The sequence below is a fragment of the Prionailurus bengalensis genome, chromosome C1 (assembly GCF_016509475.1).
Source record: "Prionailurus bengalensis isolate Pbe53 chromosome C1, Fcat_Pben_1.1_paternal_pri, whole genome shotgun sequence".
Lineage (NCBI taxonomy): Eukaryota > Metazoa > Chordata > Mammalia > Carnivora > Felidae > Prionailurus > Prionailurus bengalensis.
In genome coordinates this window covers 187674867-187692145 of record NC_057345.1, presented here as the reverse complement: position 1 = coordinate 187692145, position 17279 = coordinate 187674867, and the positions used below count along the sequence as shown (strand labels likewise).

At 38.8% G+C, this 17279-nt stretch overlaps 1 pseudogene; it reads right to left on the bottom strand.

The window, feature by feature from the left end:
* The window catches only part of LOC122479513, a 71228-nt pseudogene that overhangs the window by 37023 nt on the left and 16926 nt on the right, over positions 1–17279 (bottom strand).

Genomic DNA, 17279 nt, shown 5'->3' with positions numbered 1-17279 from the left:
TTGCACTATATGCTAACTAACTTGGATGTAAATTAAAAAAAAATATATATATATATATATTTTTATATATATATATAGGAGGTGTAGAGCATGTATCAAGAGAATAGATTAAATCTGTCTGCTTAAACAAACCAACAACCAGAGTAACCAGACTAGAGGAGGGAAGAGATAAGAAGGAGAAAAGGAAGGAAGAATATATCTATATAATAAGAATTGTCCGAGAATTAAACCAGGCAAAGCAACAGTGCTGGTCTGGAGGAGGGGCTGTCTGGTTCATCCTGTTAATCCCGCTCCAGTATATACACAGTTACCAGGCGTGGAGGGTCCCTGGTTTGGTGTAGGTAGGTCCTGCCTCCATTGTGGGCCCGCAGTCCATTCCCTGAAGCCCCATCCCCACAGTTGGTGATGGGGAGAAAAATGGCGACCCCCCAGTCTTACCTCCACAGACCAGATGTCCCAAATCACTCTGTTCAAGCCGTCCTCACTGTGCTATGGCCGCAAACAAGGCGGTTTGTCCCACTCTGCCAACTCCTGTGCTTTCCTGGCACTTCGCTGGGATTTAAACCCCGATGTGTTCAACGTTCCCACACTGTCCACCTTGGTTTTGGTGATGTGCCACTCCTTTGAATGGATGTATACTTGCTTCCCATAGCACTCCAGGGAGGGGATTGTTTTCTCCCACTGCGGACTGCACCTCTGAACTAGTTACCAAGCCTGGGGCTGGCTCTCCTCCTCCCCAGGTGTGTGAAAAGAGCAGCCAGCCCTAGTCCGGAGAAAGCCCTGCAGTTAGACATTGAATCTTTCTCCATCCTGGTCCGTGGTTTTTCTTTTATCTAGATATAGTCCTATGCTTCCCCAGCTTCTTTCTCTTCCCTTTGTCTCTCTACAGAAGGGGATCCCTCCCCTTCATTTGTTTTATTTCTCTCAGTTCACAATCATGCACCCACCTATGGCCTGTCATGTTGTCCTGGTGGGTCTCTGCAAGTATCTCTGTCGCTTTGCCACCTGGACTCTTAGAGTTGAAAGTCCTTTAGCTTCAATACTGCTTTGTTTGAGAGAGGAGGGAACTTCAGATCTCCCTACTTCTCCACCATGTTGGTCTCTTCTCCTCCAAACAGTCCGGGTTTGAACTTGGGTTTCACTTGGGGACCTCACTTAATTGTTGTCCCTAGCAAAGAGCAGAAACCTACTGAAGGCAGAGGGGTCTTCCAAGCCTGCTGCTTCCTCCCTATCTGCCGCTGTTGCTTTCCTTGGGCTCTCTCTATATGTTTTTAAGGATTTTATTTTTAAGTAATCTCTGCACCCAACATGGGGCTCAAACTGATGATCAAGAGTAGCATGCTCTTCCAACTGAGCCAACCAGGCTCCCCAGAAGTGTTCTAGATCTTGATGTGGGTAGTGTTTACATAGATTTATACCTATACATAAAATTTCATCAAATTGTAAACTTATTATTTGTGCATTTAAAATTTTGATTTAAAAATCACACTAGGGTTGAGAGCTCTGCCTTGGAGTTTCAGTATTTCTCAAACCAGATAATTAACTTATAGTCTTCAACTTCAGAGGAATCACTTTTCTGGCCCAAGACAACTTACCATCAATGATTTGATCAACATATTTAAAGGCTTGCTCTAAATTTCCTTGCTCTATTTTTTTTTCCAATGGAAAAATGAATTGTGCTCTAGGGCAAAATAATAAAAAGTTTTGTTTTCTCATATCTTAATAAACCATTCATACGCCATCAAACTGCTATGCTCCTGTTCTTTCAGATATTCATACACCATGACAGACAATCTAAGGAGTGTAGAGAGTCAGCAGAAATTGTGTTACAATAGACTACAGGTATTGGTGACTCAGTTTTGTTCAGGGCTCGGAGGAAACGCTGAGGGGGAGATAAGCATATCTAGAGGGTCCCACCCTCTAGACTGCTGAGTGATGACCTGAGGCAGTGGGTATTAAGGTGTCAACTTTATGGTGGGGTACAGATAAGAAGAGTAGAGAGAGGCCAAGGAGAAGGCTGGTGGAACTGGAAATGCTCAGAAATGGCCTTGTGTAGGTGACCTAAATTAGAGGCTGAATTGCATGGAATTAGGACAGTTAGAGAAGAGAGGGGGAAATCGTTTGAAGTCAAGGCCACCTCAGAAAGCAATAGCTTGAGGTTGAAAATAAGCTGAGGGGCCAAAAAGAGAATAAGGCCAGGCTGGCTGGAGAGCAGGTTTTCTGTCAAGAGCATGTGGATAAAATGAGCTTCAAAGGTGAATTGAGGTTGGACTATGAAAGATCTTGAGTTCTATGCTAAGATCCTTATCCAAGGGGACATTATTGTATAAGAAAAGTGACCCAATGAACATTGAGGCATAGAAAAGTTAATGTGGTGGGTATACAGGTTTAAAATGGAGTACAAGAGGCTCCTTAAGTGGTTATTGTAGTAAATCTGACAGTGGTAAGGTCTGAAGGGTGGGATAGGGGTGAAATTGAGAGTGGAAAGAAAGGGGCAAACTTAAAGGCATAACTGGGAAAAGATAACTGGGAAAGACCTGAATTTGGCAACTCTTGGGAAGAACAGAGGAGAATCAGAGGATACTGAAGAAGTATCCTACATGGCTGGGTTTCATATTGTTCATGTACCCATCTATTCACTTCTCCCTCCATCACACTCATTTATTAAGACTGACCTTGGGTTAATGCTTTGCTAAATGCTGGGGCTATAAAGCACCATGCAACATGTTCTTGCCCTCATTAATAACAACAACTAAAACAAAAATAATAGCAAACATTTACTACATGCATTCCGTATCTCTCAGGTGCTGTTCTAAGCATTTTACCTGGATTTTCTCATCTAAACCTTCTAATGACTTTTATGTAGGTGCTTTATGGCTCCCATTTTATAGTTGAGAAAGCTGAGGTATGAGGAATTTAAGTGACATGCCAAAGCTTTCATTGCTATTAAGAGGCCACTAAAAAAGAAAGAAAGAAAGAAAGAAAGAAAGAAAGAAAGAAAGAAAGAGCTACTAAAAGATGGAGTTAGAATACCAATCTGAGTTTTCTATCTCCAGAGCTTGTAGGAAGTGGGCAGGAGACACAGGACAGTAAATGTTATGACTGTTCTCAGTTTCACAGTGTTCTGGATTTTCCCACCAGACTAGTTTTACATAGAGGTCATAAGGACATTCCTCTGGTGTTACCTATCTATATTATGAGAACATGTCTTATCAAGAGAATGGGAGAAGTGGTCACAAGAAGGAAGTAGAAATGCAGGCAGGGAAATTCTCAGTATTATGTTTTGAGGTGTTGATTTCTTGATCCTTCGCTTTGAAACATAAATAACTCTGAATGAAGTATAGATGGAGCCCAATTTATACTATTTTGTGACTCCACCAGTTGAATTCTGCCAAAAGTATACTGACCTAGTCATTCTAGAAGGCATGAAGTGGCTCGACTACCTCTTTTGTGATAATCTTTGGTTCTATGTCTTCACAAGTCATCTTCACTTTTTTAGCTGCCTCTCTTGCATGAGCATAGGTATCAGCAGCCACAGTGCAGATAATCTGACTCCTGCAAATCACCTGCAGAAGAGCCACATGTTACCATTAGCTAAGACACAGAATCATTAAAAAGGAATTACTGTTCCCACATTCTTACATTTACCCACTGGGTTCCTATGACCAAAGGAACGATTATTTTCCACCTATGAGAATAAATTTAAAACAGTGGCATGAGTGGGATTTAGGGGGTTCAAAAACTGGGTGCAGAACTTGATTATCTGGCTTCTGTCTTCAGTTGTATTCCCCATCATTCCCATATCACACATATTAATCCAGTCATCCTGAAATTCTGTTGGTTCTTTTAATGTCCTGTGTTCTATATTGCTTCTATGGTTTTCACAACTTTTTTAGAAGCCTTCTTTAAGAGGGCTTATAGCTTATGATCAGAATCTTATGTTCACATTTCAAGAGAGAATTTGAGAATCACTGATGTGTAATCATTGGTTCCCTGCAGTTTTTGTGATGTAAACATGAATCCATGGATGTAGAGTCATAACCAATAATCATTTTGGTGTTTTCAGTGAATCATTTGAATGATACGCCCCACACAAATCTCACACCTCATTGGGTGCATAGAGAACTTCTCCCTGATGCTTATTATTTCCTGCAACATCCTCTGCTGTTATCACATTGACAATACCTGGAAGTGCCAGGGCTTCTGAAATATCAATTGATCTAGGAGGGAAAATTTGAAAGTACACATAGAGTTTACAGGGGTAAGTTCATGGTACAATATAAATGATTCCTCAAACACAGGGAAAAACTACAATGGACCTCATAACTAAATAAGGGACAGTATTCTGTGTTTAAAAGTGTCAATATTTGGCAGATGTTTGGACTCTTGGCATTAGATTCTTTCAAAAATATGCTAAAAAAATGACTGATTTCCATTCAGAAGAGGGAATGAATTTTTTTTTCAAGATTTTTAAAAACATTTATTTATTTTTGTGAAAGAGAGAGAGAGAGCGAGCGAGCATGAGTGGGGGAAGGGCAAAGAGAGAGGGAGACACAGAATCTGAAGCAGGCTGCAGGCTCTGAGCTGTCAGCAAAGAGCCAATGTGGGGCTCAAACTCACGAACTGTGGGGCTTGAACTCACAAACTGTGAAATTATGACCTGAGCCGAAGTTGGACACTTAATGGACTGAGCCACCCAGATGCCCTGAGGAAATGAATATTCTTAGTTGACTTAAATAACCTCTCATTTGTGATGTGAAATTGTGAATGCATTCCAGTAATACATAGGAATATTTTTCACTCTCTTACATGATGTTTGTGTGAGATCTTCTGCTTGTGACTATAGCCAAGAAGAGTTCTTGGGCAACACTAAACACAGCTTCCCTGGCATATTTAATGGCTGACTGGTGTATGACTGGGTGGTTGATGGGGTCTTGTGAGGGTCGGTAGGGATCCACACACTGTCAATGAATAAAGCAAGTTATTTTACTTCCAGACATTCTCAGGCACTGAAAATTGGGTCTGATATATCTGGCTTACTCACAAGTGAAGAAAAATTATAGGCAATTGGGTATCTATATCTGTGAGTCAGAGTTAATAAATGTCCATTGGGCAGTGTGGTAAGAGATATATTCTGGTTACAATCTACCCCCTCACCTCCCCAAAAGGAAGATGTTGTTCTTGTCCTTAAAGATTCTACAAGCTTGCAAGGGTATCAGAACACAGACAAATGCATATTAAAATAACATGGTTAACTTCATATAGCAATAAAGAACAGTTTATACATAACAAAATATACACATTTACACAATATGGTGCAAAGAAAATACACAAGTTCCTGGGAGATTTAGGATGGCTGTGTCAAGTAGGGTCCTAGAAGCAGTGAATGTTGAGTCGGGTTTTGAAGAAAGGACAGGCATTCACTAAGAAAAGGAGAACATTTTAAGCAACAAAACTGATATAGTGGAGAAGAGACATTTAGAATCTAATTCCTTGTGAAGCCTTGAGTAAAAGCATAGAAGCTAAACCAAGCAAGTCGTGTGTGAGTTAAAATTGGTAATGTTGGCTGGCTTTAGTAGACTTTACCCTTACAAGTAATAAAAAAAAAAAAGCTATTGAAAAGTGGGAGATACATGTATAATGCATGCATTGAATGCATAGACAGATTTAAAAAACAAAAAACAAAAAACTCTACCCGCTGACCTGGAACATCCGAATTCCTTGGGGTGTTATAACAAGGAAATCTTCTAGAACACTCATGAACTTTTCTGGGATATCAGAAAATTCTGGAGATACTGAAAAGAAGATAATTTCCCATTTAACTTTACAATCTGAATCACTTGCTTAGAAAATCACATGTAGAAATAGGTTATCTTATTTATTCTCTCAGATACTGGTCACCAGTTGTGCTGGGAAAGAACCCCGAGTTTCGAGCTCCCTGGGCTAGCAGCAGTTGTTTCAAGAATGACTATATCTACTTACACACACAGGAAAGTGAATGCTATTTCCAGGAAGTGGAGACTTCCTTTATGACAAGCTCTCCTCTCAAATGGCAGGAAGAATTTGTTTTTCCAAATGGAGGCTGTGCTTTCAAGTCCAGGTCAAAGTTCTGGGCATGAATCTCAAAGAAGCAATTGAGGGAGAAAAGATTAATTTGCAAGGACGTTCAGTTTCAGATTAGTTTTCATAGTAAAGATATTAGAATTAACCTAAATATCTAATAAGAGGGAACTGACTAAACAAATTATGTGCATTGTAAGATATAATAGTTCATAGTCATTAAAAATGGTTTTGTAGAAGTGTGTTTGTATTTATGCACACTGAAAAATGTTCATGAACTGGGTGTTATATGTAAGTGATGAATCACTAAATTCTATGCCTAAAAAACAATATTTTGATTGAAAAAATGCTCATGCATTACAATTAAGTGAAAATATGGATTACAAATATTTATGTATAGTATTACCCCTTTTTCTTGTAAAAAGAAGAAAAAAATATATATGTATGTGTTCCAAATTTAACAGTCTTTATGGTAGGACTACTGGCTTACAGTTGATTTTTAAAATTTTTGCTTCTCTGTGTTTGAATTTTCTACAATGATAGAATATATAATGTGTACTATGCAAGAGAACATATGATAATAAAGATGTAAAACAAAAGACATGTATTTAACAAATTATAAGTGATAATAGATATATATTGATGACATATGTATGTTGTAAATATATTATGTAATACAGAATAATAGAATATTATAACAATGCTAATTATTATAAATGTAAATGCTATAAATATAAATGCTAATTAATAAAAATTATTTAAAAAAACTAGCTGAATTAACAGACTTAGCCATAAAAGAAATGCATAATCATTTATCTGCCATTTTTGGGTCAGCTCATGACTTATCAAGGGGACACTCACAGTCATGGACCATATTCTGAGAAACACTGCTGTGAAGGTCATTTTAAACTAGGCTAGGTAAGAAAAAAAAAGTTAAAAAACAAGAAACAATCTAAATGTCCAAAAATAAAGTACAGATCAAATAATGGCACACCTATCCATAGACACATCATGCAACCATTATGTCATTATGTCATGAAGAATATTCAATAACACTGAAAGGTGTTTGTTACTAAGTGAAATAAACAAGTTATACTAAACAGTTCTACAGATATATATGTGTGACATATACACACCCACATTCATAAAGAAGGGTTTAGAAGGATGCATACCAAAATATTAATAATGGTTATCTATGGGTGATGGATAGACAAATGATAGACAAAAGATTTTCTCTTCCTTTTTGGCTAATCCACATTTTCTAAATATTAAAGAAGGTATTGTTTTAATAAGAAAATTTTCTTTAAAATAGGAATTTAATTACTGAAAGCTTTTCACTACTGTAGATCAACTTGATATTGTGTACTATATGGTCACACAAACTATAGGAAGAGCAAGGTTGTCCCCTTTTTAGCCCAGGAGAGAAGGGAGAGGGAAGGAAAGGAAAAGGAGGCTGGGAAGCACCACACTGAGAGCTCCACCCTCTTTACCCTTGATAATCTGCTAACCTTGGTGCAGTAGAGAAACTGGGCAGGGAAGCCCTTCATATGCAGACTGATACTCAGAATGTCAAGGCACTCAGAGACCCAGAGAAGTCATTTATCATTTTCCTCAGTGCTCACGTCACTTTGAGGTAGAATTTGAAAAGTGAGCTGATGCTGAGGGTTCACCTGTATTCTATCATGCCACCCTCAGCTACTGGTGGCATGTAAATCTCGTCCAGGACCATTCAGCAAGCATCATTCAGCATTTGGTCATCCTATTGCATGGTAGGAAAGAATGTAAACATGTCACAGAAGAGGCAAAGACAGAGTAAACTGACAGAGCAAGGTAAGATGGAGAAAAATCTGTATTCATCTTTAAAGTCTAAACAAAATACCCTCACATATTTCACAAGCTTTCTTTAGAATCTGCTGCAGTGGTTCTGAAATTTTCCTTACCAAGTCCTCCTTTATTACTATTTTTAACTTCATGGCCTGGGAATGTTGACTTACCTCAAATATCTTTGATAAAAAAGTACTCAAATCAGAGCTTCCCAAGATCTAGAAACTTGTCTTACTGCGGTATCTCCAGCAAATAGGCCATGTCTGGCACACACACTACACAGGTAATGACTGGTAAATGACTAAATTATTGATGACAGGTGTAAATTTTTTTACAAATGAAAGTTTCTACATAAATGCTTCTAAAGAATTGATTTACTTTAGTATTTGAGAAAAAAATTGCATTAAGTTCCATTGCATTGTTGACAATGAATACAATGAGTAGATAAAAATTACTGTAAAAGCACTAGTTAGAAGAAAGTTTTTTTTAATTTTACTACTTTTTTCATTTTAAATTTTAGTTAATTTTGTTGGAAGAGTTTTTATTTTTTAAAAAAAATTTTTTGTTTTCAACGTTTATTTATTTTTGGGACAGAGAGAGACAGAGCATGAACGGGGGAGGGGCAGAGAGAGAGGGAGACACAGAATCGGAAACAGGCTCCAGGCTCTGAGCCATCAGCCCAGAGCCCGACGTGGGGCTCGAACTCACAGACCGCGAGATCGTGACCTGGCTGAAGTCCGCGAGATCGTGACCTGGCTGAAGTCCGACGCTTAACCGACTGCGCCACCCAGGCGCCCCTGGAAGAGTTTTTAAAAACTACTTTCCAAATGCTAGAAACAATGAGAGTGACATGAAGAAGGCCTTTTAAACTTTTTGAATATTTCATCTTTATGTAGTGTAGGGACATTTTAAGATGTCTTAGGATACAGTATTGGAAACATTTACTTATTCTGCAGGTTAATTAAAAATGAAAATTTGAAGGGTGCCTGGCTGGCTCAGTCAGTAGACCATGTGACTTTTGATCTCAATTTTATGAGTTTAAGCCCCACGATGGGCATGGAGGCTACTTGAAAGAAAAGAAAAAAAAAGAAAAGAAAAGAAAAGAAAAGAAAAGAAAAGAAAAGAAAAAAGAGAAAAGAAAAGAGAAGAGAAAAGAAAAGAAAAAAGAAAAGAAAAGAAAAGAAAAGAAAAGAAAAGAAAAAAGAAAAGAAGGGGAGAGAGGGAAGAAGGAAGGAAGGAAGGAAGGAAGGAAGGAAGGAGAAAGAAAGAAGACTTGAATATATTATCTACTTAGATTAATTTGTGTGTTCATCTTATTACAGAAACTGCAATAAAAGAATTGTATCTTGAAGAAGGTTGGCTTTTGGGTGAATTTTATTTTCTTTATATTCTTACACAGTGCTTAAATTTCTTATATGATTATGTAATATATATATAATCAGAAAAAATTCTCCAAGTGCCGTTTTCATAAAATATTAAAATACAAAGGCCTGAATTTCATTTCCAAATGTGTTGTGACATACTTCCCAATGAGCTGCTTGCACATTTGGCTTGCAGAGACAATGGTGGGGCCAACATTTCCGTAGAACATTTAAAGGTCCTTAATCATGCCTATGCCAACTTCAAACTTCACACTTATCACAGCATTGACAATGGCAAAGGCATTCTCCTAATGTTGGGCCAGCTAGAATCCCGGCACAAAGTGCCACTGGAAATAAAAAAAACACTCAGAATAGTGTTCATCTCCATTGTGTGCTGTATAGCAACAACTCTGATGATTAATTATAATGAAAATGATCCTGTGAATGATGTTGCTGACTATAGTATTGAGTATATGTGAGTACTGGTCCATGTGCTTTATAGGTATTAATATATTATCCTCATAACAACTCTACTCATTTCTAATTTACTAATGAGGAAACTGAGAGGCTACATAACTTGTACAAGGTCATACAGGAATGGAAGAATTGGGGTTGAAATCTAAGCAGTTTGGCTCCAGAGTCTATGTTTATGTATTTTCAAAATTTGAGTCACTACATGTGGCCTCAGGCATGTGACTTAAACTGTTTGGGTCTTAACTTTCTTTAAAATGAGAAGGTTGTGTGCCTCTGGGGCTGCTGAGAGGGGTAAGGGAAAAATCAGGAGGTGTGCTGCCTCTCAGGATGAACTACCATACCTCCACTTTTAACTGTTTTAGTTTGGTGTTCTATGTAAATTTCATGCAAACAAGGAATTTTACTCTTAAAAAAAAAAAAGCTTCAAAACCACTGGATCAAATGGTCTTCCAAGTGCTTTCCAGGTTTAAATCTCTCATTCTAGGTTAAATCTCATTATTAGCGTGAAACATAAGTAGGAAGGCATCTGTGTGGCCAGCTTCTACAGAAGTCACAATGTGGCCCTGATATGAAAGCAAATCAAATGGTCCTCTGAGAATTTGCACTTCCTCTGAGCAGCCCCAGAAGTCTCCCAGGGTAAGCTGGGCTCCCTCGGGGTGGGCAGTGAGTCAGGGAGCCTTTACCTGAGTAGAGTGGGGAATAGAAACAGATAACATAATCTCTTCTGATTTAAGGCTGGTTTTAGGTGATCTCTCAAGGAAATGGCTGTCTAAAGGAATCTGCTGTTCTCCTTCTATTAGAGAAAATGACCTTGATCAGAATGAATTTATCGAACTGGAGAATATGAAGCAAGGGATAGTTGTGATGAATCTGGGGAAAGAGAGAGTGCAAACTGTAAGCCAGAAGATCTGGTTTCTAGTTGCAGCTTCCATGCTGGGTCACCTTAGGCAAGTCACAGAACCGTAGGGGCTTCCAGTTCCTCATCTGCAGAATGACAGGACTGGACCAGATAATCTGAAAAGTCTTTTCTGGTTCTCAGCTCCCATTACACACTACTCAAAATTTTGGCCTTGAAGAACTTTAAAGCTATTTGGAAACAACTGAGTACAACATAGGTTCATAAATGGGAAAACAGGTCCAGAGGTCCAGAGGGGTTAAACGATTTGTTCAAAGTTCTACAGCTGGGACAATGGTGGAACAGGCGTACAAGTGGAATGCCTGCTACACAGCTTTTTTTTCTTAGACAGTTGACAATATTCTCTTACTTGAGCCACTGTATTTTCAAAAATGTGATTGTAATAAAAAAGAGGGTATCTTACATCAATAGCTCTATGAATAATATGCATTTATTGTTATTTCATTGAGTTTAAATAATTCTCTCTTGGCAAAGCTCAAGCTGTCTTTGCATAAAGAGAGAAGTAATGAGTAACATGCCCCACAATCTTGATTTTCTTTAGAAAGTTAAGTCCCTATGAGGAAAATTTCCAACTTTATAATACTCTGAAATGAAATGTGCCATAAAGCTTTAAAACCACAGACAGACATCTCATTTTTTTAAAAAAATGCTTTGATACTACAATTTGGACTGTGCATAAATGTGGCCAAATAGTTAAGAAAAATTGTCCAGTGCAGTAACTTATCTGATCTGCAAGATATAGAACATCTGAAAACAGGATAATTGACCTCTGTTGCATCCTTACACTTGAGGTAATACAGATATAGCCTATATATTTGGTGAGTCTAAGTTAGATACACTTGGGTTCCTGGTTCATGCTTTATGAAAGAAGCTACCTAACTGACAGTGGTAATTATATAATAGAATGCCTAAAACTTGTCTCTTGCCTTTAGATATCAGATTGATGGTAGCATTTCCTGCTGCTAAAATGGTATTTAGGTCAGAAAAATTAGGTCTGTTCACCACATGTCCTTCTAAAGTCTAAATAAAAAAGATAACATTTTTAAAGCCAGTTATTTGACAAACAAGGAATTATGTGTACAAGGATCTTGTGCACATAATTCCCTTCTTTGCTTCAAAGAAAGATCTGGTATGGTTTTAGGGCAGCTAAATAGAGTCAGACAACATGTTGTGCAAGATTCCCATCCCTGACCCCAGTTCAAACTTATTGCTGAAGAAAATGTTCCTTTTCCAGGTGCAGTGAAGAAGAAAATTTCTTTGAGAGCTGACTCTAGTATGAGTGTCCAATAACATCAGGGAAAGTAAGGACTAGAGTCTGAGTAAATAAACACTAAAGAACTGGGCTATGTAGCATTCCCATTCAAAATGCTTACTGTACTGCTGTGTATTAGAATTCTTCTCTGTTACTCCAAACTGTGGATAAAGTTCCTTCAGACATAGCCTTGAATGAGAACCTTTGAAGGGAGTTAAGGGGGCAAGGTGATGTTGAGAGGAACAGTGTGGTCTAGAAAAAGGGACAGAAGATGCAGAAGGTGAAAATATGTAGTGAATTTTGAGAATCAACAGAAACAGGGCCAGAGACAATTAGGAGAAATGCCCCACACCAAAGTCTCACTGAACTACCTATCATGTGTGGAATGGGCAGTGGTTCAAACCAATTACTCTTAAATCTCAAATAATAAGGAAACCTCAATAAGCTAGACAACTGGAGGACATCCAAGAATAGACATATGGGATGCACATGCTTAGAAACTGACCTTGGGGCAAAGGTCTAAGAGGAGGAACAGACATAAAAGAGTATTTTGGAAATGTAGGCTCTTGTTTACTATACCTTGGCTAAAACATTTCATAGCCTGTTAGAGCTGGACAGTCCCCTTGGTTGAACTTTAACTTCTTTTTCCCCCAAGAGAGAGCATGTGAGCAGGAGAGAGGGGCAGAGGGAGAAAGAGATTTTTTAAAAGTTTTATTTATTTGAGAGGGTGAAGGGGCAGAGAGAGAGAGAGAGAGAGAGAGAGAGAATCCCAAGCAGGTTCTGCACTGTGCAGATCCTGATGTGGGGCTCCATCTCACAAACCATGAGATCATGACCTGAGCCAAATATAAAGAGTTGGACACTTAACCGATTGAGCTACCCAGATGCCCTGGAAAGGAAGAATCTGAGTGTGGAGCCTGACAGAGGGCTTGATCCCACAATCCTGGGATCATGACCTGAGTTGAAATCAAGAGTCAGATGCTCAACTGACTGGGCCACCCAGGCACTCTGCCGCTTCTCACTTTGGACACACACATAAATGCAGTGTGATGACTCTCATTTTGAGTACATATACCCACTCATACTCATATTGTATAGACTTGTTCAACATTGACTTGGGGTTCCCCTTCAGAGTAACGTTTTCTAAGCAGAAAAGAACTATATGACTGTCTATAACTGCAGCTTATTTCATATCACCTAGAGAGCATTCTGCCATATCCTTATTCTGAGCTCTGGAAAGCATCCTCAGATGCTTCAGGAGAGCACAGTAGGTCTTAGTCTTCTTTTGCTGCCCCCAAACAATAAGATGTAAGCCATCATTCAACAGAGCCAGGCCACATTCTGCACCCCTGAAAATAAGATAGGGGAATATAAACTGAAGGTGAACTATAACAAGATGCATGGGCTGCACAGAAACAATCTTCCAAATATATCTTCTCTTTTTATATTAACTTAGAGAAACCAAAGATAAAGATATTTTGGGCAATATGCTTTATTCCCAAATAGTAAGTACCAAATTCTTTTTCTCAGTCATATATATACAGTCATATATGCCATACGTTTGAGGACATACCAGCGACAGATATCAGAAATTCATTACTTTGTTAATGTGCAATTAGTGTTTTCCTGAATAAATTGATCAAATATAGAAATTTCAGTTCAGATTCTATAAGACTTTTAAAAGATCATTAAGTCTAAGTGGAAAGTGACCTACACATTTGTGCTGCCCATTTTCCCTTCTTATACAGCCATCTTTTCATACTGTTTCCTTAACAAAGCAGTAAGAATAGACACCTGTCTGTACCTTGGGTCAGGTTTTTTGCAAGTGTGCTTTAAGGGAATGCTTTGAGCAGAGATGTCATCCAGTTCATGCGTTCTCCAGGAGGGTAATACCAGCCCCAAAAGGGTGAAAAAAAATCTTGCTCTTTTGATGGATAAAGCCCTGATATACATATACTGTACATAAACAGATATATGGTCTACCTACGGTGTTAAAAATTCATGGAGGGATGATTGGGGGAAAATGCCTCTTGCTCCTTAGTGAGGCAATAATGAAAAGATTGAGAAACATTGACATAGTGTTATGGGCTCTACCTCCTCCCCAGTCCCTTCACTCCCACCCCACCCAACCAAGTGAATCCATACCTTACTTCCAACATTCTTCTGTACCAGCCCATCCTCCCCTTGCTCCATTTCTCCCTATGAGTCCACTGATATGGACATGCCAACAGGTAAAAAAGAAAATGAATGGGCAGACTGACTTAATATTAGCAGATCAGAGAGGAAAGCAGACAATTTCTCATTTTCTGTTTACTCAATGAGGAAAACCTTATTTTTTAATTTTTTTTAATGTTTTATTTTATATTTGAGAAAGAGAGAGAGAGACAGAGACAGAGTGAGCAGTGGAGGGGCCGAGAGATGGAGAGAGAATCTGAAGCAGGCTCCAGGCTCAGAGCTGTTAGCACAGAGCCCAACATGGGGCTCGAACTCATGAGCAGTGAGATCATGACCTGAGCTGAAGTCAGAAGCTTAACCGACTGAGCCACCCAGGTGCCCCAAGGAAAACTTTATTTTAAAGTAGAATTTTTACCTCCCATTACTTGCTATCTATTCAAATGCTGAGTTTGGATATGTTTCTCAGCTTTATTTGGTGCATTGTAGGAAGGAGAACTTGACTAAAAGTAAGAAACCCTGGAATCTAGTCCTGACTTGATTGTGTGTTAGCTGTGCAAAGTTGGGGAAGTTACTTCAGTCCTTTGGTTGAGAATGGAGATCCCAAGGCTACTACCTGCTATGTCTACCTTCCAGGACTGTCATGAGGATCAAAAGAAACAAGATGTGAAAGCATTTGGTAAACTGTGAAAAGAGTATGAAGAGAAATAAGGTTGTTACAGTTAAATTTTCAAATTTTGTGTCCCAGAATTTTTGTGTGTGTGTGAATGTGTGTGGGTATAGGATGAGCCTTAAGCAAATTTATGACTCTGGCAAGAACTTTTCCTACAGGCCAGCCACTCTCTTAAGTGTCCTTATTCAGTCAGTCTCTCTCTATATGTGGAACAACCTACATCTTCCCACTGTATGGCTCCTATGACAATGCAGTATTCAGTGACATAGCTGAATAATTCAGTTTGAAAAAGCTCATAGAGGACACATAGTAGGGCACATATAGGAGGTCATATATTCTATTAAGTGCTCAAATTAGCCCAGTGCATATAATTATTAATAGCCTACCAACAGCCAATGAAAAAGATGGTACATACCATCATCTGTGCTGTGCATAAAACATAGTTCTGGAAGCCTAAGTAGAGATATGAAAACTGGATGGAATTCATCTCTAAATTTAATGCTGGGTCCCTAAGGAGAAAAGCATGTAAAGCAATTAGAAAAGGAAGTCAATGGGGGCTAACAGATGTTGCTTATGGATAATCCAGAGTGAAAATTGTGACACAAATGACACATTTGCAAAAGAAAACAACGAAGGATTCTAAAGAACATAGGTATGTATTAATTAACGTGAACTGCATTGCATTTATGAAGAGTTTAAAAAGAGACAGAAGTCTGGATTACCTAATCTAGACTAAGGAAGTTGCTCAGAAACCACCCACCCACTGCAGTGTTCCCCATGATGAAGAGTGCATCAGGGATATTGGCTTTCAGCTCTAGAAGCTCACTGAGGTTCACAGGAATGATCCAGGTAGTCCTCTCCCCTTGGAATGTCAGCCTTGTCTTATTTGGATCTTCTGCCATTCTCTGCAGAGAAACAAAGCCAACACGTTTTCAAGTAAGGCTGCTGAACTACATGCCATGAGTATATCTACTGCTCTGGTTGCCCAAAGGGCCTGATGGTCATTTTAGCTTTCTGGGTTGACCTAACTTGTAGTGATCAGGAAAGGGTGTCCTTGTGTGAAACTACCTAGATTGCTAATATCCATGTGGGCACCATTGAATAAACATCATTAGGAGTACCTGGGTGGCTCAGTGGGTTAAGCATCCAGCATCTGACTCTTGATTTCAGCTCAAGTCATGATCTCATGGTTCATGAGTTCAAGCCTCATGTCAGGCTCTGTACTGACAGCACAGAGCCTGCCTGGGATTCTCTCTCTCCCTCTCTCTGTCTCTCCCCTGCTGGTGCACATGCTTGCACATGCTTTCTTTCTTTCTTTCTTTCTCTCTCTCTCTCTCTCTCTCTCTCTCAAAATAAATAAATAAACTTTAAAGCAAACGAACAAAACATCATAATAGGTATCTATCAACAACAACTATAGAGTGGAATAAACCCTACCTATATTGTGAAATGAGTTTCTGAAGAGAAGGCAAAATGTCTTAGTCTGATTAAAGGGTCAGGCTTCTTGTTCTAGTTCTGCCCTAACAGTAAGTCAAAGGGGCCTCATCTTTGGGGATTAGGCATTTTGGTATGACAAAAATTGCTTATAGGCAAAATTATCCTTGAAAAAATCTCTTAAGTCATTCACTATAGTATACATTTTTTTTTTTACAACTCTGTCTCTCATATATACATACATATTTACATTGTGTATGTATATACTCTTTAAATAGTCTAAATTCTCACACTCTGAGGGGGAAGTGGGGACTGTGACACTATAGGAAGCCAGTAGAATCATATCCCTTACCTCATGCTATCTTCTGAGTATAGTCATGGAGTGGAGTGATTAGTTAACCATGCTATTTATATTATTCTTTCTCTCTATTTCTCCCCACTGAGTTGAAATCTCAGAGGCTAATAGTAAGAATAATGTAACTCCATTATAATTTTACAAAATATCTTTAACATATCTCACGGTGTAGCTGTGTGACCTTGAGTAAGTTACTAGACTCTCTGAGCTCAGGATCTTCAAATTAAGAGGTGAACCAAAGCATCTTGGAGGTCCTGGCAGCACCACGCTTAAAACTATTTACGGTGGAGCTGAACAAATTTGTAACAATGGGTTATCACATTGGACACACTTCCAACTTTTAATGTCTGAAACTCAGTCATTCCATAGTGTAATGCAAAAAGGCTTATACCATGTCATATTATGGGACAACAAAAGTAAAGCATCTTACTATTAGTTCAGGAGGGGATCTAGGTTCCTGGAATAGAGTCAAGGGATGGGATTCATCTTCATTATATACAGTTTGGTACACACCTCAACAAAACAAAACCAGATACAAATGGAACTTCAGAGTTACTGAAAGATGAACATGAATTTCTAAGTAGGAGATTTCAGAGTCAGGGCCATACCTCTGACACAAAATGGAGGTGCCAGAGCCACAGGGTGGCCCTGACTAGAATTCTTCCCACCCTCAGAGGGCTGTAATGGTTTCGTGGGTAGGTTTACTGCCTCTGGGATCCCTCTTTTGGCATCAGGAACTAGGTTTTAAGCTTCTACGC